The sequence below is a fragment of the Humulus lupulus genome, chromosome 7 (genome assembly GCF_963169125.1).
Source record: "Humulus lupulus chromosome 7, drHumLupu1.1, whole genome shotgun sequence".
Taxonomy (NCBI): domain Eukaryota; kingdom Viridiplantae; phylum Streptophyta; class Magnoliopsida; order Rosales; family Cannabaceae; genus Humulus; species Humulus lupulus.
This window is the reverse complement of record NC_084799.1, coordinates 15,518,820-15,540,651: the sequence shown is the minus strand read 5'-3', so window position 1 is coordinate 15,540,651 and position 21,832 is coordinate 15,518,820. Positions and strand designations below refer to the sequence as shown.

The 21,832-nt window shown below is 37.8% G+C and overlaps 1 pseudogene; it reads right to left on the bottom strand.

The window, feature by feature from the left end:
* Positions 1 to 1,064: 1,064 nt before the first annotated feature.
* On the bottom strand, positions 1,065 to 7,133 carry LOC133791419 (pentatricopeptide repeat-containing protein At5g66520-like; annotated as a pseudogene).
* Positions 7,134 to 21,832: the final 14,699 nt, after the last annotated feature.

Below are 21,832 nucleotides of genomic sequence, written 5' to 3'. Positions count from 1 at the left end.
TACTGGGCTAGATTGTGCTGGTAGTGTTGATTTAAGTATGTTTACTGATGGTAAAAAAGGCCTTAGGAAAGAATCTTTCCCTGGTGTTAAAGAAAATGACAAAGTTAGCAAAAATGAAGTTAGTAATATTTTTAATTCAGAGAATTTTAATGCTATGGAGGATGACCTTGTTGTGAAGTTGGGGATTGTTCACTTTTTGGCTGGTTTTTTGTTTGGGACCCAGAATGAGACAAGGGTAGACAACAAGTTTTTTGGTATGGTTGATTGTGAGCTTTCCATGTTGAAAAAGTTTGCATTTGGAAAACTTTTGTGGCAAAGAACTAGGTGTTATATGCGCTCAACTTTAAAAGAGATGAATGTTCTTTATATGAAGATTCCTAGGAAAGCAGATGGGTCTCTTGATAATTGGAGTTACAAGTGTTTTGGTTTTCCTCTTGCATTTCTTATATGGATTTATGAAACACTTCCAATTTGTTTATCGTTTTTATGTCAGAGGATTGATTCTTCATTTCTAAGGATATTGAACTGGCCTATGATAACTCTACAAAATAGAGTTATTTTACCACTTCTTATGTTCTAATTGTTGCTTAATTCTTGAGTTTTTAATTGATTTATTAAGTTTTTAAGTAATTTTGAATTTAGTAGTTTTATCATGATTTTATATACTTTTGTGTGTTTTTATAAGTATTTTGTTGTAAAATGTTGTAGTTAATTATTTGAATTATTATTGTTAAGTTAGTGGTAAAAAAAATGTTGTATTATTGAACTTACATGTAAAATATAAATTAAGTTATAATTAATATTTTCAAAGAATTAAATTGATTTATTTTAGAGTTGAAAATATTTTATTATGATTTAGTTTATGTTTATTTTGTAGGGAAGTTAATGCAATTTTTAGCTTTGAAAAGTAAGGAAAAGAAGGAAAAAAAGTGGTATTTTTTAAATAAAAACAGCCACCAGCTCCAAGGCCCAGGCCCGCCTGGCCCAGCCATTTCCCAGGCCCGCCTGTGTTGCCCCTGCCTCCTGAAGCACTCCTAGCCGAACCTGCCCAGGCCCAGCAGCAGCTACTCCTTGCCTCGCCAGCTGCCGTCCAAGCTGCTTCCCACGCCTGACCAACCATGCATCAACTCCAGCTCCTTGCCTCGCCAGCTATCGCCTCCAAGAAGCAGCAAGATGAAGAGACCCTCTTCATATGCATCCCTCACGCCTCCTGTTGAAAGTGCCAGCCGTGGCCCAATTAGCCAGTAGGTGCCCAAGCCTTCAGCCTCCACGCCAAGCCCAATCCAGCAAGGCCCGAGCCCACATTCTGGCCCAGCCAAACCCACCCTGCCACAGCCACAAAAATACCAAAAAATCAAGTTTTTATTCCCAATGTTTTTTTTTCTTTTTACTCAAACACCAATTCACGCTTCCCTATTTTTCTTACCTAAATAAACATTCCTAATTCATTTTTTTACCCTAGCTTTTCACTAATCTTTTACCCAACCAAACATTTTATCTTTCCAATACTCTTACACTTACTCTATTTATCCTACCACTTCCCAACACAATTAAATTAATCAATTTATTTATTTTAATTTGATTAATTTAATCTCCATATTTTTCCTATAAATAGAGTCTTGTAAGACCATTTGGGGAGCTCTTCTTCATCTTTTCAACCTCTTCTACACTCCATATTTTTCTCTCTTCTTTTCATTATTTTCTCTCTACCATTTTCATCTTTTGAAGAGCATGTCAAGTATGTTATTTTGTAATTTTTATTTCAATCTAGTTATGAGCTTCTAATCTTTTTTCAAGATTATTAAGATGATGATGAAGCAAAATGTAACTAGATAGTATTTTTTGTTGTATGTTGATTTCCCATTTGTACAATATTGTTTATGGATTTTTCTATCAAATATATGCATTTTTCATCTAGTGTTGATTGTTAAAGCATATTACACTTAGTTCTTCATTATGCAAAAATATGATATTCTTTTATTAAATGTTTTTCATTAAATTGTTCACATCTAATTCTTAGAGCATAAGTATCATATTTTGCCTAAACATAATCTCTTTGATTTTTTGTAGTTTCATTAGGTTGTAACACAACTAATGCTTAGAAATTATATATTATATAAGTGAAGAAAAATCCTACATTTTTTAAAGTAACTTGTGCTTGAATAGAAAATGTATTTTGAAAAAAATATAGTGTGATTTATTTCAACTATATCTAAACTTGGGAATCAATATACTTATAAATACTATTGAACTTGCATTTTGTGGATTCTAATATCTTAATAATCTTATTTTACTTATTTCATTTGAAAACCATTTTTCTATTTAATCTTAAATCTTTTTATTACTTGTCTTTTATTTTTCTAAAACAAAATCTCATCAAATATTTGGAACTAGGTTAGAATATTCTTGCTTTGTTTGAAATAGTTTCTTTTGATGTTAGTCAACTCCCATAGGTTCGACCTCGTACTTACATGAACATTATATTCCGAAACGATTCGTGCACTTGTTAGTTTAAATATTAAAACACCCTCTTTTGGGATCAACAACCTAGTGATAACTCTTGAATAAAGAGTTATTTCATGTGCTTTTGAACTTATATTTGTGAAAAAATCATGAGTGATGTTAGTTTATTTTTAGTTTTTGTAGCTAACTTGGATGTTTTCATTATCTTAATTAAGTGTAATTATTTTTTTTAGTTTTTAATAGCTATTGGGTTAAAGATAATGATTTCATGGTTAAATATTTGCACAAAGGAATGAGTGAGCTTAAGAGTCTATTGTGATGAAATTATTGTGTTGATGGCTGAATATTCAGGATTGCTGCAGCAAAACTGAAGCATTGTGATCAACTATATTTTGGAGGAGGGAACACGTGGCAGTCAAGAGTCAAGCTTACATTTCAGCTGATGTGGCAGTGGCAGAAGGAAATAATCAGCATATTGGAGAAAATGACAAAAGAGAAGGAAGACTTGATGTTTTGGGAGAAAAAGAGGGGCATTATGGTACTTTTGGAGGAGAAGAAGATAACCTAGTATACCAAAAGAATGCTCCAGCCGTAATACACAAGCAGCAGCCATTTTTGGCAAAGAAAACCAGTGAGAATATCAGAGAAAACGCTAGGAAGAAATAGAAGAGAGGTTCAAGGAAGAAGGAGGCCAACCCAAGAAACTCAAGCATCATTTGGATTTGTTTTTCTCCTCTTTCTAAACTCTATTGTATTAATTTCTGAGTTGGATTTTAACTGAATATTATGGGCTGCTTTGATTATGAATTAATGTATATGAAATCAGCCATGAACTAATTTCTTGGTGGCTTGAATTGTTGATGAACCCTATGTTATAATCTATCCATTTCTTGCACTTTATTTTAGTAAAATCTCCCTTGATCATTCAAGTGTGCTTAAATTGATTTCTTGTTGTTGTTTGGCCAGCAATGGCAAGTTATTTTAATTATATTTAATGCTGGAAAGGTTGAATGTAATAGGAAAAGCTTGAATGACACAAGTCATAATCTAGGTTAGGTTATGTGAGTAATTAATATAGGGATATGTTAATTACCTTGTGTAACATATGAGAAGTGAACTGTGATTGCATTCTTAAATCTGATTTTTGCATAGGAATATGTTTAATTAGGTAGAAGAATTAAGGTCATAAGATTTGGGAAAGTTTTATGCGAGTTAAATGAACTTTTTGTTATCCTGGGAGTTTTGCTAAAATATTGCTGCAGCAACACGTTCGCAATTTGTTCAGGACGAATAATATAGGGGAATTCAACAATTCAAGTCCATTTTGCAATTCATAAATTTCTCTCAATTTTCTTGTTCAGTTCAGTATTTAATTTCAGTATTTTCATTTTATTTTAATATTTTGCTTAGTCTATAAACAACCACTTGACTTTTAATTTTCTCCAATTGTTTAGTAATTGTTTTGCTTACTTTTTAATTTGCAATCCTTGTGGAGACGATTCTTGAATACTTACTACTTTATTACTTGTTTTGTGACTGTGTACACTTGCATATTTTAATCAAATCAATTCTCACAACACCTAGCAAGGATAGTGTGAGTTATCAAGAGGTTTTTGAGAAAGTCTTTAGAGATGAAAATGTAATTTTTTTCCTCTTTTGTTTTGTGTTATATTTTTGTATCAATTATATTTATTTTGAGAAAGTCTTTGGTGATTTTTTAATATTGTTTGTGTTGTAAATTTTGGAAAGAACGGTATGGTTTGGTGCACACACACAAAGCTCTTGAATTACAACTTTGATAGTTTTAAATAACATTTTCTAAATTCTCACTAAACATTTTGTTAAATGATTTTGCATAATTTAGTTCACCCATTCATCTTGGTAATAATTTTTATCCGCTTGAATTGCTAGGGACTAGCAATAAGCTAGTTGGGGGTTGTGATTAGTGGTGAAAAATACACATTTATTGATTTTAATAGTCAAAATAAATTAAGTTTTAATTTATATTTTCATGGAATTAATATGATTTATTTTATAAATGAAAATATTTGATTATGATTTAATTTATTGTTATTTTGTAGGAATTAAATTTGTATTTTAGCACTTTGAAATGAAGAAGAAAGAAACAACTAGATCTGAAAAAAGAAAAGATAAAAATGGCATTTCTCTTGAAACAAAGGCCCAAATCTGAAGGCCCCAGCCCAGGCCCGTCTCCTCCGCAAGCCCACAGTCGAGCCGAGCCACGCCGCCGCCGAGCCGAGCTGCCTGCCAGTCACCTGTTCGTACCTTTCAACACCTCTATGTGTAGGCCTAGCTATCCTCCAGGCCCAACGCAGGAGCTTCAGCAGCCCAGTCCGGAACTGCCACGCCTAAGCTACCTCCAGCGGCCCAATGCAAAGACCGAGTCCCAGCACACCACCTGCCCTTCTCCTTTCCCAGCCAGCACCACGTGGCACCTCCGGACTGGTCTTTGCGTTGGGCCGCTGGGGGCCCAATGTAAGACATATTTGTGCTTCAATGTTAAATCTTTCAAATGAATAGTTGGGATGTGAACTCCTCATTTGTGTAATTTTTATGAATCAAAGATCCAAACAAATAAGTATACATATTGGTGACTCTTCATCCTTCATACTTGTTACTTATTGTTACATCACACTTTAGTCTATCTTTATTTCTAATCTATAAATATAAAAAACAACAAAAATATCACTTGTTCTCTTTTCCTCATATTATTTATCTCTTAACTTTATTTATTGATTAACTTTATTTCCTTGCCTCCTTGTGGAATCGACCGCCCGATCTATACTACAACCACCGCTTAGTGGTTGTACGTTTTGGGCGTTAAACACAAAACTCTACCAAATTTTAGTCTCATTTCTTATATGTTCTCTTCAGAATTTCATTAGAATGTCTAGCATAATATGATAACCTTCTTAGGAAGGTTAAGATGATCCTATATGCACTATGACTTTGTTTGATATTTTTGATTTACCATGTGCTTAAAGTTTATACATTTGAGTGATTTATTTTCTTTCATCTCTATTTCTTCATCTTGTTGTCTTTATTTTTGTTTACTAATAGTATATAGATTTTATCAAGCATTTTCTATGTATTATCAAATTAGTGAAAATAATATAGATAATATCTATATCATTTTCTCCATCTCAATCATTTATATTTACTTTTGCTAAAATCTATATAGAATTAGTCATGCTCTTTCTATGTATTTTATAAATAGTAAAAGTAATATTTGTGTTAGGTTTTATGTCCAATCTTTTATTGCATTATTGTCAATGGTATAATGTCATTTTTAGATTTCTCATAAGATTTATCTCAGCTTTCCATGGTAAAGAATAGTAATCACTTGAATACATTTTTGTGAAACATATTTGTGCTTCAATGTTAAATCTTCCAAATGAATAGTTAGGATATGAACTACTCATTTGTATAGTTTTTATGAATCAAATATCCAAATAAATAAGTATACATATTGGTAACTCTTGATCCTTCCTACTTGTTACCTATTGTTACATCACACTTTAGTTTATCTTTATTTCTAATCTTTAAATCTCAAAAACAACAAAAATATCACTTGTTATATTTTCCTCATATTATTTATCTCTAACATTTATTTATTGATTAACTTTATTCATTTACCTCCTTGTGGAATTGACCACCCAATTTATACTACAACCACCGCTTAGTGGATGCACGTTTTGGGCGTTAAACATTACTTGATCTGCTTTAACCCCTTCTTGCTCCATTCTGTTAAACCACCACACAGCCTCATCTCCACTCTTAGCAAGAGCTAGACCTTGAATAACATCATTCCACGTGAAGGTATTATTTTTCTTCATCCTTTTGAAAACAGCCAAACCCTCTTCAATCCTACCACATTTCCCATACATATCGATTAAGGAAGTCCCCAAAATCACATCCATGTCCCACTTGTTTCTTTTTATAAAGTCATATATCAAAACTCCCATTTCAAGGGCCCCAGAATTAGCACACACAGCCAAGGCATTGACCATGGTTACATGATTCGGGATAACACCAGCATACTACATCTGCTCAAAAGCAATTAATGCATCATCATACTTCCTAGCATTCTGATACCCCATGATCAAAACCGTTCAAGAAACAACATCTCTTTGGGGCATTTTGTCGAACAGCTTCCGACACAAGTAAATATGGCCAGCCGACGCATAGATGTCAAGTAGAGAATTCAGCACGTAAATGTCATTAAGATGGCCCAATTGTATGACGTGTGTACGGACACACTCCCCTTGTTTGAACTCACGAAAGTTAGACAAAGATTTGAGAAGAAAAGGGTAAGTGAAATTGTTAGGAATAATTGAGTTTCTGAGCATGTGAAGGTATATAGAGAGTGGGGCATGGGAATTATCTGAATAAGAAAACGCCCTAATGAGAGAATTGCAAATAAAAACATGGGGTCTATGACTTTGGGTGAAGTAAAAAAGATGGGAAAAATCCAAAAGGCTTAGAGATTGGCAGGCAGTGATGAAGTGGGAACCAATGGTGGAGTCACCTACAAGGTTTTGGAGAATGAGTTGAGCCTTGACTTGGCAGATTTGATTGTGTGAAGTTGAGTTGTTTAGGAAAGAGATTATTGTGATTATAACATTATTGAGTTCTGGAACTAGTGTCATTTGTGAATGAAATCGTGCCAAAAATTAAGATCAAAGAAGATGTTTCAAGAATCAACACATCTCTTTTTTGGGTTTATGAAATTGAAATTGTATGTGCTCTCAACAAGTAATTTGGTACATAATGGACGAAAAAAAACAAAGAAAAAAAGGATAATTAACTTGCGCATCAGAGGAATCGAATCCCGGTGAGTACCGTGGGAGGGTACTATGATACCACTACACTAGATGCACTCGTTTTTTCTAAGCCATATTTATATATACAAATTGTTCTACAAGAAAAAAAACTCCACCGTCATCATTCCCTTTTCACCTTCATCGATTAGGTTTGTCGTCCACTGGAATTCCTTATTTATAAGTTATGCGATTTTTTTTCTCAACTTTTTGGTTATTTGTGGTGCCAGAGATTGTCTTGGTCGCTTTGGGCATGTTTGGCATCATGACTTAAAATTTGTTTTCAGTGTTTAAAAATAGAAAATTGTTTTTTGAAATCAACAAAGGGTGTAACAGAAAACATCAAAATGATGTTCTCAGAATTCTCATAAAACTCGATTGAACCGTTACAATAGAAATCGAGCTCCTCCTCTTTCTGTGATTCCCGTCTCTCAAAGCTACACTCTAATCAGATTTGCTTCTTCTTCTGTGCCTTAATCTTCTTCTTCTTCGGCTGCTTCCCTGCCCTGAAAGCTAGTATACCACTCTTCTAGCATTATGTTGTTACTCATAAATGATCCTAGATTTCCATCTATTCAATTTCTTTCCACCATTCATGCAACTAATTATGAATTGCCCTTTTGATTTAATTTGATTAGGTTTTGTAATTACAATGAGCTTAATGGGTATGAGTTATGGCTTCTTTTGGTTTCACTTGGGCTATGTCATAGTTGGAACTTGCGTGTATTTTTGTTTCTTCTATTTGTATGAGAAAAGCTTTAGATTAAGCTCGTTGTGTCCTATATTTCCAAACTGTTGCTGGTTTTTTTTTTTAGTAATGAATTCTTTTGTTTGATTGAGTGTGTTAGGTTGTTAGTTGGGTCAATTTGTTGCAACATCTAGATAGAAGTTGTAACGACCCAAACTCACTAATAAGGCTTAAGGGCCTTGATTAGTGTGCCTAGAGGGCATAATGGGAGTTATGTGTGACTTTAATGAGTAAAATGCATGATTATGATTTAAAGCATGTTATATGACTATTTGAATATTTGAGATGCATGACTATGTGTATTAGTATGCATGTAGGCCCTGATTAGGTTAGAAGGGCATAATCGTAATTTTGGCCATTATGGGCATAACCGTATACATATATGTGATAATTGTTGAGACCACATTATTATGTGGATATATCTGTGATCTGTGACTCGAGACGATCCTAGTGAGCGGTTTAGCGGAAAAGTCATGGCAGGGATTTATACCCGGCTCGGGGTGAGCCTGGGGGTATAAATGGGAATTTAGTGAGTATATTGGAGTCTATTTTGGCATCGAGGAATATTATTGGTGATTAATTAGGTATTGGGAAGTAAGCAGGAAAATATTAGAGACACTCGAGGAATTAGCGGGAATTGGGTAAAATGACTAAAATGCCCCTAAGTGGATTAAAGGGTTAGAATTAAAAGGGAGGGCATAATGGTCATTTGGCTTGCAGGAGATAAGAATTCTGAGGCCTTATACTTAGTGGGAATTGTAGAAAAGGGTAGAAGGCTAAGAAAAAGAAAAGAAAGGAAAAAGAAAAGGAAGGAAAAACAGAGTAGTTTTCCTAGAGTTGGTTTGTGGTTCTCTCACCATTTCTCTTCATTCTTCTTGGAGCGAAATTCAGAGGAGAGCTAGGTCAACTAAACCATAAGGTTTCTGAGCTAAGCTTGAAGATTTAGCAAGGGTGTAACGCCCTACTTCCTTAGAGCCGTTACTAAGTGAGTTTTAAACGTGCATTTAACTCGCTTAGTAACGGCTCTAAGGAAGTAGGGCGTTACAACTTGGTATCAGAGTGAGCCAAGGTTTATTGGTTCTGGAGATTGACCGAACATGTACGCTCACTGTCAGTGACAAGCTCGACTCAGGGTTGGTTAGTATGAATGATTGATATGCTTAAATACGTGTTTAAATGCCCTGTTTGCCTGCTTGTTGACATGGAGCATGATGAATGAGTTGACATATGCATGAGATACTGATAGGGCTTGGCCCTTGACTATTGCATGATGAGGTTAAAGCGTGCTGAATAGCATTGTTATTGCATGTGGATGAATATTGGGATAATGGTTTGGATGCTGAGTATATGTGGTTAACTGTCTAAATTGAATCGATATGTTATATCTGTTTATTGGCTTGTATGAAGCATGATGAATGTGGATATACTTAGTTGTGATAAAATTTGGTAGCTAAATGTATGGCATTGTGGATTTGGCCTAATATGTTTTATGTATGCATGGTAACTGTGGTTATTTGGATCTAGTTGTGGATTGGTTCAGAGTGTGAACCTCAGGGTTGAGGAGTTTGGTCAGTAGTGGCTGATGAACTCAAGTTGTTTGTGCCTAGGATGGTTAAGTGGACTTGGTATTGTTTAGTAGGGGGATTCTAGATAATAGTTGGAGTTAGAGACCTCCATCTATCCCTGAAAGTCGCAGCAGATGATCGCTAGTGTGTGAGCGAGCTGTGGAGTTTAATAGTTGAGACAGGACAGAGGAACAGCGGACTTCTCAGGGAAACAACTGCTTTGTGTGCTTTGATAGTAAGGTTACCAGTGTTGGTTTATTGTGAGGATATGGACAGACAAGGGTATTATGTGGAAGGCCTAAAGGGTGTTATTCTCTGATTTTGAGGGAAATTTAGGTTGGCAAAGAATTGGACAGTGGATGGGCAAAGTTAATTCCACCCTTGGTTAAGAGGATGAGAGATTATGATTAAAGGGTTGTGTTAAATACTGTGGCAGAGGGGTGCCTGGAAATGGTACTCGGGTTGAGGTATTGGCATGATGGGTTGGAAAGAACTCAGATGGTGAATTGATAGAAGAAGTTATAAAGACATGGTTTGAACTGTGGAGACTGGTGGGCTTATAAGCTTGGTTTGGAATGATAGGGTAACAACAGTGTGAAACAATGGGTTTTGTGAATTGGGTAATTCATTTTGGGAAATTGATATTGACGGATGTAGCTGGAAATGATGATGACCCATTTAAGGATTGAACTCTGGAATAGTCCAAAGTGTTCGGGCCGCTCCGATGTAAGAACTTATCGTCTGTATGTGGGTGGCGGAGAGGGCCATGTTGTTCAAAGAACCGAGGAAAGATGTATAGAGCATGAGTGCCAGAGCTGCAAATAGCAGTGCTTCCTTTGATGGAGTTTAGTAAGGATAGATTCTTGGTAATCGAAGCAGAAGAACCCTGGATAGCTTTATGGCTTCTAGTTTTGTCAGAAAGGGGGAAAATCAGACTGACAAGGTAGTTGTCAGGATAGTGATGGAAACCAGTGAAGTTGTTTACTATGCACCAGAGACAGGAGATGCCACCTGGGAGGATGTTGGGTGAGAGCATGGCTCCTACATAGAAAGATTTGGTATGTTAAGATGGATTTTCCATGGCTAGGGGATGGAAGACTGGAATGCCTTGTTGCATTTGAAGCTGAGGCTAGTTTTCTAGAGTTGACTGGTTAACTGGAAGTTCACGTTTCTGGATATATAACAGGCTGAAGGAGTTCGGTGTTGAGAGTGTGTTAAGAAAGAGTTGGACATAAAGAATATGTTGCAAGATACTTTACGAGGGGCTAGAAATATTAAGAAGAATTAGGAATTTCTGGAAGAGGAATTGGGGCACAGGTAATAAAGGAGCTCGTGGTGAGAGCAATAGACTCGTCATATGGAAGTCTTGGCATGGGTCAGAAAGGGAATGAATTTGTTAAGAAACAACTATGGATAGTGGAGAAAATCGATTGGACTACTTTGGTTGGACGGTATAGCAACTAAGCTGACTACTAGGGATTCAGATAGGTGTGCAAGGGAGGACTGGGCACGCTCCATAACTCGGCTACAGATAGGTTCGGTTTCAAGGACATCATGAAAGATGATAATGGTTTGACAAGAGAGAAAAACTACTGAAGTAGTTGAAGAAGTTTGATCTCGAGGTGAATCAGTTAGAGCATCGCATTGTGGAAATTGTTAGCACCATTTGATATGAATAAAGAGTTTAGATGCCCGGGTATTAGACAGGACAATGTCTCCAGGAATTGATCTGCGGTCTGGTTACCATTAGCTGAGGGACAAGGAGAGAGACATTTTAAGAATCATGGCTTATACCGGGTAGGGTGCGATAAATTGGTAACTAAGGTTCTTAATTGATTTAAGCATTAGTGACTCAGGTGATTTCTACAAGTAGAAGGTATAGGAACTGTACGGATAAATATCCTTCAAGGTTTATGGATGATATGAGGGACTACTCCAAGTTAGAAGTAGAAAGCGAACGACTGCGCTGAAGATGTTAGCACTAAAGAAGCAGGGTCACAGGTGAAGCTCCATGAAGTGTCAGTTTGATCTTGTTAGGGGTATTCAGAGTAATGCTACAAGAAGAAGAGAGGATAGGTATGTAGAGATTTGATCTGAAGCCGTGGAGAAGCTTGATTAGTGGTGAAAATTGCATTATTTATTGATTTTAATAGCCAAAATAAATTAAGTTTAATTAATATTTTCATTGAATTAATATGATTTATTTTATAAATGAAAATATTTAATTATGATTTAATTTATTGTTATTTTGTAGGAATTAAATATGCATTTTATCACAAAGAAAAGAAAAGAAAGAAATAAATAAAGTTGAAGAAAGGAATGAAGAAAATGGCATTTTTGAAGGAGTTTGGCCCAGTCCCGAAGGCCCAAATGAAAGCCCAGGCCCGCTGGCCTCTTTCTCCACCTCTTCGCCAGGTGTCACCTCCCCAGCGCGCCACGTGTCCAGAGACACCCATTAGCTCCTTTCAGCCTTGACCCACGTGACCCTTCACACCAAGTTTCTTCAGCATAGCTCTTCCCTTCAGCCTCATTCCAGCTTGAGCCCAACGAAGACCCTCTCTCCATCAGCCAATGCTTCAGCCGAAGGCCCATCTCCAGTGGCCCAAATGTAATGAAAGCCCAGCCGAGTTTACCTCTCCCAGCAAGCAGACCCAACGTTGGCCCAGCAATCCCAGCCGCCCACGTGGCACGTTTTCATTGGCCAAAAATAGGTCAAAACCCACTTCTGCCACAGCCACCTTCAACCCATATTTTGTGGGTACTGGGCCTTGCAAAATTACCATTTTGAGCTTTAAAGCTCATATTTTTTGGTGCTTTTGAAAAATGGCATTTTGACCATACACCAAAATAACTAGGTTAATATTTATAATAAGATTTGATTTTTCAAAATCATATTTTATTATTAATATTTCAGATTTATTTTGTAAACCCCATTTTGTTGTTTAATTTCTTTTTAGTCCTTTTCTCCATCTATAAATAAGGACTCTTTCTTCACATTTTCTATGTAATTTTTAGGTAGCAAAACTCTACCAAATTTTAGTCTCATCTCTCATATTTTCTCTCTAGAATTTTATGAGAATGTCTAGCATAGTAGGCTAACCTTCTTGGGAAGGTTAAGATGATCCTATATGCACTATGACTTTGTTTGGTATTTTTGATTCACCATGTACTTAAAGTTTATATATGTAATGACCCACTAATCTAGACTTTTTGGACCATTAACGAAACTATACATAAACTTACATTTTTACGAAAATACCATAATTTTATTGAGTAACTTGTAAAATAAGAGTTACTTACAAATAAATACTAAGAAGGATATGGGATCCCATTGTCTTTAAAAACAAAACATGATTTAAAATAAAAAGACATTACATAAGAAATGCGGAAAATACATGTAAAACCATAAAAAAGATAAAACGAGACTACATCCTCGAATCGAATAACGCTCGGCCCCTTGACTCCATTCACCATCGATACACATCCTCTAGGCGTCACGAATCTTACCGCCTCTAAAGCTATATTCCTGCACATAAAACAAAAAGGAATGAGCCTAATGCCCAGCAAGGAAAATCTAACACATAGTCATACACATAAATTTCATAATAAACATAAAGACATATCATAACACTTAATACATACACTTATTATAATGGCCATTATTACTTGGGGTCCCATAGACTAAACAAGCTTATGCCCATGAGATTAGTGGGGTCCTACTAGCTAAGTAGGCATATGCCCATAATCTTTTTGGGGTCTTGTTAGTCAAATAGGGCATAAGCCCAAGCCTACAAACATACACATACATAACATATTCATAACATATCATATTTCATAACATAACACATAAGCAATACACATATAGATTCTACCCTATTTTCCTTACCAAAGTTATCGAGATATGATGGACTGAGTTGGGACTTTTTGGAACACTCCTAAAACCATATGAGAAAGAGTGAGTCTTATGAAGAAGAAGAAATGAAAAGGATGGAAAGACTAAACCATTGAAAAACATACTTACCGAAACTTATGTGTTTAAGAACTTGGATTCCCTAACCAAAATAAGAATGAGGTTAGGGGACTGAGTAGAAGGCTTTGAGAAAGAAAATAACATGAAACAAATGAAATAGAGTTTCGGGTTTACCTCAAAGACTTGCAAGACCAATCTGACCACAACCGAAATACTATAGAACCTCACTTCCCAAAGTGTTTGATAAGCTTATGATTTTCCCAAACCAGGTGTTTACACTCTCACACTCACTTAACACTAGCAGCTTCTGAACTTAGAGCAAAAGGTGAATAATGGCTGGGTACTAGGTCCTATTTATAGAGTTTGGGAATGAAAGTATCTTGATTTTACTTGAATAAAAATAATGGCTTTTTAGGTGAAAATCATTTGAATAATCGTTCAGCAGAGGCTGAAGACTCGATCAAAAGATGCTGGACTTATGAAGAAGTTTGAATGGCTGAAAGGAAAAGAATTCAAAAATGTTTGAATTTATGCTGGAGGAGGCGATATATCGCCTGGGCCAGTATGCCCGAGGCGACCGTGCATCGTCTCGTGTTTTCCGTATCTACGTGCTGCGATATATCGCCCCCTATAGCTGCGATATATCGGCACACGCTGAATATTTAAACACGAAATTACACATTTTTAGCTAAGTTTGAATGGAGTAAACAGCCTTGACTAAGCCTTCAACGTATTCAAAGCTGCTGACTGACCCTATAACATTCAAACTTTACCCTTATTTAATTTAATCCTCAAAAATACTTAATCCTTAATTACCCATTCATAACATGTGCTTAAAATCCTATTGGTTGATATCTAAACCTTATAATATAATAAATATAATCCTTAATTATCAGTCATATAATCAAACCTTAGGTTATACTTAATATTCTTAAACTATAGGTTAAACTTAGAAAATCTATAAGTACTACTATGAGTGTCCAAATAATTCCCGGTCTGAACCAAAAATCCACAGTAACAAAGATAATACTATACATACTATAATACTACTAAATATTAGCTAAGTATAGTTCTTGGACTCTAAAATATATTTGAGTGATTTATTTTCTTTCATCTCTACTTCTTCATCTTATTATCTATATTTATGTTTACTAATAGTACATAGATTTTTTCATGCACTCTCTATGTATTATCAAATTAGTGAAAATAATATAGATAATATCTTTATCTTTTTTCATCTCATCCATATATATTTACTTTTGCTCAAATCTATATAGAATTAGTCATGCTCTTTCTATGTATTTTATAAATGGAAAAAGTAATATTTGTGTTAGGTTTTATGTCAAATCTTTTATTGCATTATTGCCAATGGCATAATGTCATTTTTAGATCTCTCATAAGATTTATCTCATCTTTCTATGGTAAAGAATAATAATCACTTGTGTTGACTGCGTTTTTAGCCAATGACGTGAGAACGTCAATAACGACAAGCCTTCAAGAGAAATAAAAACGACAACAGACGGTATAAACAAGAAAAGTAAATAACACAAGAGATTTTTATAGTGGTTCAGCCCCGATTGTCGATAATAGCCTAATCCACTTAGAGTTGTGATTTATAAACCTGTACTCAAGATCAGATGGACTGAGCTAACTGAGTTTCTTCAGTACAAATTGCAAAAATACAAGAATTCTCTCTAATTTCAGCACTTTCTCTCTCTAGAATAGACAAACCCAATTTTCTCTCTCTAGAAAGAAGAAGCAAAAGGAACCCCCTCTCTCATCCCATAAACTCTCTATTTATAGGCCTGGGATCCTCAACTGATATCCCCTTATGATAAGGATATTTTATTATATTTATGACATTTAAACATTCAAAATTCGAAATGTAACAAACCCCCCATTTGTGGGAAGAATGAGAGATTCCCGCATATGTTGTTGGAGTTGTGTCTGACTTAGTCTCCTCTAGCTAGTTGGTCCACCTCCTACTCACTACCCATGCAAGTGCTGGTTGAACATGCATGGTGGTAGGACATGTTTTCGGGGGTTGAACGTGCATGGTGGTAGGACATGCACTTCTCTCCTCTATCATGGCACTCTCCTCTTGCATGCCATGTTCCTCCTTGAACCAATCTTCTTGGCTTCTCCTCGGACCAAGGTGGTTCGAGGCAACCTTCTTGGCACCTCACCTTGGACAACATTGAAGCAACCTCCTTGGTGCCTCACCTTGGACAACATTGAGGCAACCTCCTCCATAACATCTCACCTTGGACAAGGTCAAGGCATTCTCCTTTAGCATCTCCCAAACATGTCCGATCGAACATTGTATAGGCTCTCCTTATCAAAATCTAAGTCTCCTTCCTCTTGCATGAGACTCCTCCTCCTTAGCTACTTACCTTGGACACGTTCGAGCCAACACTTAGGAAACCTTGGGAGGCTTGCCTCCTACACATCCTTGGGGTCTCTTAGGACCACATCCTCCTTGGGGTCTCCTAAGACCACTTTCTCCTTGGGGTCTCCTAAGACCACATCCTCCTTGGGGTCTCCTAGGACCACATCCTCCTTGGGGTCTCCTAGGACCACTCCCCTTAGCTCTCCTAGAATGCATTCTCCTTAGCCTCCTAGGATGCATTCTCCAATTTTTGGGTATAACAACTTGAATACATTTTTGTGAAATATATTTGTGCTTTAATGTTAAATCTTCCAAATGAATAGTTGGGATGTGAACTATCCATTTGTGTAATTTTTGTGAATTAAAGATCCAAATAAATAAGTATGCATATTGGTGATTCTTGATCCTTCCTACTTGTTACCTATTGTTACATCACATTTTAAGCTATCTTTATTTCTAATCTTTGAATTTCAAAAACAACAAAAATATCACTTGTTCTATTTTCCTCACATTATTTATCTCTTAAACTTTATTTATTGATTAACTTTATTTTCTTGCCTCCTTGTGGAATCGACCGCCCGATCTATACTACTACAACCGCTAAGTGGAAGTCACGTTTGGGCGTTAAACAAAGCTACTAAAGAACGTCTGAGGGATAGAGAGCACAACAAGAATGACAAACGCATCATCCACTGCACAAGTGTCTTCGCAGAAGCCTACTCCGAAGATTGGGGGAAAACATCAGAACTTGAAGACAGACTGGATGGACAGTGTTAGATCAGGAGTTCAAAGGACAGAGTAAGAATTGATTAGCGCTTGGTAAAGCGGGAATATGCGTGTTTTGGGTTGAATAAACTGTTACAGTGTTAAGAAGCTAACTTTTGGTGAAAGTAGGAAACTGTGAGGGGTACATCACAGGTTGGGGGCATGCCCAGGCCTAGACTGATGAGAGGATGGATTGAGCCTCGTGGAAGGTAAAGTGAGAACATGGTAAATTTACTTGATTAAGTGAATAGGCAGAGTACGCACCGTAAGCGGTAACGAGTATTTGGTCATTCGTAAGAAAGGTAATGCTGAGACCCAGATTTAGTGAAAAGTAACAGATGGGTGATTGGTGTTTGAAATCCTCGACGGTACGAGGGGAAATTTAATTGGAGGCGGAACTCCTAACTGGGAGGCGAGTGTCAGTCAAAGAATAATGCCACAGATTGTAATGGAGTGGACAAGGAAACGACTGAGATTGGTGTTGTGTTAGCATGTAATGATAAGCAGGAGAGTATCACTAAGCTATGGAGTCCAAAGTGTTGGCTTTGGTTGAAACAGGAAAGAATGCTGCCAAGGTAGTACAAGTTGGGATACTAGGATCGGATGAAAGATCCAATGAGGGTTTGGTGTAGAAATGAGAATTCTGAATGGATATCATTCCACCTCCTAGGGTATGTTGTATCAGGAGGGTTGAACGGGTGACAGAATTTAGTGTCTTCCTTTGGACACAGGAGGGTAAAGTGATGTGGAGGTGTATCATAGGAGTAGACCACATCAAACTATAAGTAAGGTAAGTGGACATGAAAAGTTTTAACTCAGCTGGATGAGTTAAGGTAGTTGGTTCAAGTGAACTGGTCACAGGGTAGAACGTCGATGGTAGTGAATTGAGACCCTATGGTATTCTAAGTTTTGGAAAGGAACTAAAGAACAAAGCAAATAGAGTGGGAACTTGGAATTATCGGTTGATTGCAAATGGAATAGCAGTCTGAAAGCTTAACAGATATCTTAAGGAGTTAAGCGTTGAGTATGCGAATACTTGAGATGTTAAGAAAGTATAATCCTTGATTAGTGAGTCCTGGTGACAAATACTGGCGTTTAGCTAAGATAGCATGAATCTAGGACGTGGTAAGAGGTGAAAGACAGTGAATACTACAGTTTAGTATTGGTTCAGAGGGAAAGCCAAAGAGGTTGATGGAATTCTTAAGGCAGGAGTGCCTGTCTATCTAGAAGAATAAAAGAACTTGTACATTGTTAAATTTTGGAAAATAAAGTTTCGGGATAAGAGATTTGTGTCTCTCTAAGTAAGAGCAGACAAGAAATGGAATGGTGTTTAGAGAAAGGAAGGGGAGTTCTGACTCCTGATTCAACATAAATTCTGAGGTTGTACCAAGGGTTAGGCCAGGGGCCTATAAATTGATCTCACTCTAGTAGGGGTGATGGCTTATGGATATTTCTGGAATCAGGAATAAGACAATGAGGTGATCATTGTGAGCTAAGCGGACCCTGAAATCTCAGCAGGGTTATGGTGTAAGCAGGGGGCTTACGAAAGTATGGCTATTAGACAAGATCTTGTGGAACAAGACTGTTACTCTTGTAAGAATGTAATCGAGGAGTATAGTAAAAGCGGTGGACTTTGAAAGTTATAGTCAGAGGTGCGGGGTGTACTGTCTTGCGGAGCAAGACCATCGCCTTGGTTAGAGTGTTGTGGAGGAACAGCAAAGCTGAAGAGGTGACGTGGGAGCTTGAGTTCGATATGCGGGAGCGGCATCCCGAGTTGTTCAGGTAATTTCGAGGACGAAATTCTTGTAAGGAGGGGATAATTGTAACACCCTAAGTTGCTAATAAGGTTTAGGACCTTGATTAGCGTGCCTGGAGGGAAATAAGTGAATTTATATGATAATATATGAATTTAAATGAATATGTGATTAGAATGCATGTTTAGGTAGTATAAATATGCATGTGGGCCCCGTTTGCATGATAGGGGTAAATTGGTAATTTTAGCCCGTTGAGGGCATGAATATGATAATTGTATTATGTGGTTTGTACCACATGGGTGTGGTGATATTAATGTGATGCACATGCCGAGACGGTCCTAGAGAGCTAGATAATTCAAAAGTCACAACGGGATTCTATACCCGGCTCGGGAAGAGCCTAGGGGTACTTTGGGGGATTTCATGAGTTGGGTTGTGAGTTTGTGGTTAGTGGTTATTGGTGATTGAGTAACCTGGGTAACCATTAGTAACTGCTGGGAGTAACGAGTTTAGGTGGAAGAAATGGTAGAATTGCAAAATAAGTAAAAGGACAAGAGTGCCCTTGAGGTTTAGTTAGGAGGAGATAACTTTGGGAGGATAGGATAGTAATTTGGCAAGGTAAAGAACCTTCAGCTGAGGGAAAAGAGTCATCCACGCTTTACACTTAGGCATTATCTTGTTCTTGCTGAAAATGAAAGGAAACCTAGAGGAGAAAGGGGAAAACTAAGGGCAAACCTCTTGGGATCAAGAAGAGAACTTAAGCTAAGGGAACTTGGAGGATTACTCAGTGGATTGAGGTAAGGGAATTTTTATGTGATTATGTTGTGGAATTCAGCTATGAATATCATGGTTTGAGAATTGAATTGTGTGGCTGTTTGGGGGATTCTTGGGGATGAAACTTGCCTAGGTTCAGTTTGGGGGATTTGCTTGGAGTTGGACTTGAAGAAGGCTCAGGGGCGAATTTCTACTTGAGGTAAGGGTTTTATGCATCTCTGTTATGTATTAGCTACTGTGATTCAAGTTTCTGGTTTGTTAGTTTAAGTTTCATGAAGTTTTAAGCCAATTTGTGAATTGGGGATTTGATTTTGTGTTTAGGCTTGTTGTTGGTGTTTCTGAGTTGTTAGAGGGTCTATGTGGGGTTTTGAATTGAATTTGGGACTTAGGTATGCTTTGGGGTTGATTTGGGAGTGTCTTGGCTCGGGGAAAATGCAAAAGAAAACCCAGAATTCTGGGTTCGCGAAGGAGAGTCGTGGCCCTGTTCTTGGGCGCCGCTGCGCGAGGCTATTTCTGGGAAGGAGAAATGCTCTCTGACTTTCTGGGCGCCGCGGCGCTAGGCTATTTTCAGAACATGGAATTTTGCAATTTTGAGCTTTTGCACCGGGGGTTCGGGGGATGTTTCAGATGAATTGTTTTAGGAATTTGGGGATTCCGAGAGTGTGGGATTGGTCTCGGGAAGTGGTTTTGGATTGATTAGTAATAAAGGATGTTTTATATGTGTTGTGACTAGGTCTTTGGAGAGGCTCGGGTTAGAGGACCGTGCTCGCGGCTTTGGGGCATCGGAAGCTCGGGATACAGGTAAGAAAACCATTGTTCCCACAGAGCTTGTATGCAGGGCTGAGCCCAATATGTTTGAATTGCAGGGCATAGCCCTTTGATTGAATTTGTTAGTATTCAGTATATGTCTGTTATGCTATGAATACGATTATGTGAATGTTCGGCGAGAGCCGGGAACGGCGTAGGCCGTGATCGGCAAGGGCCGGGAACGGCGTTCGGCACGTTGAGTGCAAGGCGGAGTACGGCAAGGGGCCGGGAGCAGCGTTGAGCACGTGGAGTGCGAGTTGCCAGGGTGAGACCCTAAAGGATACCTGGGATATCCTCACGGTGTGGACCGCGAACCCAGGACCTGGTAAAGTGCCTGGGACGGCATGGCCGTATGTGTTTAGCCTATTGGTGGCCTGATTATATGCTAAGTGTTTGTTGTGTATATATTATCTGCTTGTGAGGGTTTTCTTGCTGGGCTTCGGCTCACGGGTGCTCTGTGGTGCAGGTAAGGGCGAGAGGAAAGTCAACCAACCATGAGTATGGAGAGCGTGAAGCGGCGTGTACATGTTTGGCCTGGCTGGCTGCCACGGCCAGTGGTTTTGGAAGATGGTTGTATTAAAACTTAGATTTTGTCGTCTAGTCGACTCAAACTTGTAAATTATATGTTGTAAATATTTCTAAACAGTATCTGGGGATCCCAAGTGTCAAATACTCAACGATTTGTAGTAAATGGAATTATTTTCAAAGTTTATTTCACTATTTATGATTTAATTACACTTTTGACCTAAAAACCTCGATTAGCGAGTTAAATGCACGTTTAAAACTCACTTAGTAACAGCTCTAAGGAAGTAGGGCGTTACAAAGGGTTTAGTAAGGATAGGCCATTTGCTTGAGGTAAGACTTTGTAGTTCCTTCAGTTCTGGTTTTGGTTTTTAACTAAGGTATCTAAGCTGAGTTGATGGGGAATTCTAGGGAAGTTGGAGCCAAGGGTTGAGGAAGAGCAAGCTAAAGAGGTCTAGAGGCAACTTGAGGTCGAGTTTCCATCAAAGGTATAAATTCTGAGCTTTTAACTTTGATGTTTTGACTGGTTTCTGCTGAGTTTTGAGTCTAGAGGTGGCTATGGTGGATTTTGAGATTAGGGATGCATGTGCTTGGGTTTTGAGTATTTGAGGTGCTTGGGATGAGTGGAATGTGTTAATAAGCTTGTTTTTGAATTTGGTGAAGGTTTGGAGAAGTTTTGGTTGAGTTTGGTTCGAGGAAATCGCAGGAAGGAAATTTGGGAGGTTGGCTGTCTGTGACTAGCGCTAGCCTTTGGGCGCTGTAGCGCTAGGCCATGCTTTCTGGGGGATTTTGGTTCTGCTTCTAGCACTGTAGCGCCCTCCTAAGAGCGCTATAGCGCTGCCCTGTTTCCATAAAGGGATTTTAGGGTTGTTTTCAAGGGTTTTTGACCAAGGGTTCGGGGTTTGATTCCACCACCTTGCTTGGTGGAACTAGGACTTCCCGGGGGCTCGGGATTGGTCCCGAGGCTAGGTTTTGGCCTTGAGGTTTGGTGATGACTTTGACCTATGGTTGTGTTTAGGTGAGCGCTAGGGCTCGAGAGGGATCGTGCTCAAGGAGTCAAGTGATCAAAGCTAGCGAATCGAAAGGTAAGAAAATTGCACCCGGTTATATGTTTGTGATGGGATTAAGTGCTCCCGATATTTGTATTATGCCAATGATGGTATTATGCCATGGGACATGTGATAGCGGCCGAAGGGTGCCGTACACAATATTTGCGCACAGGGCGCGGCTTGGCCAC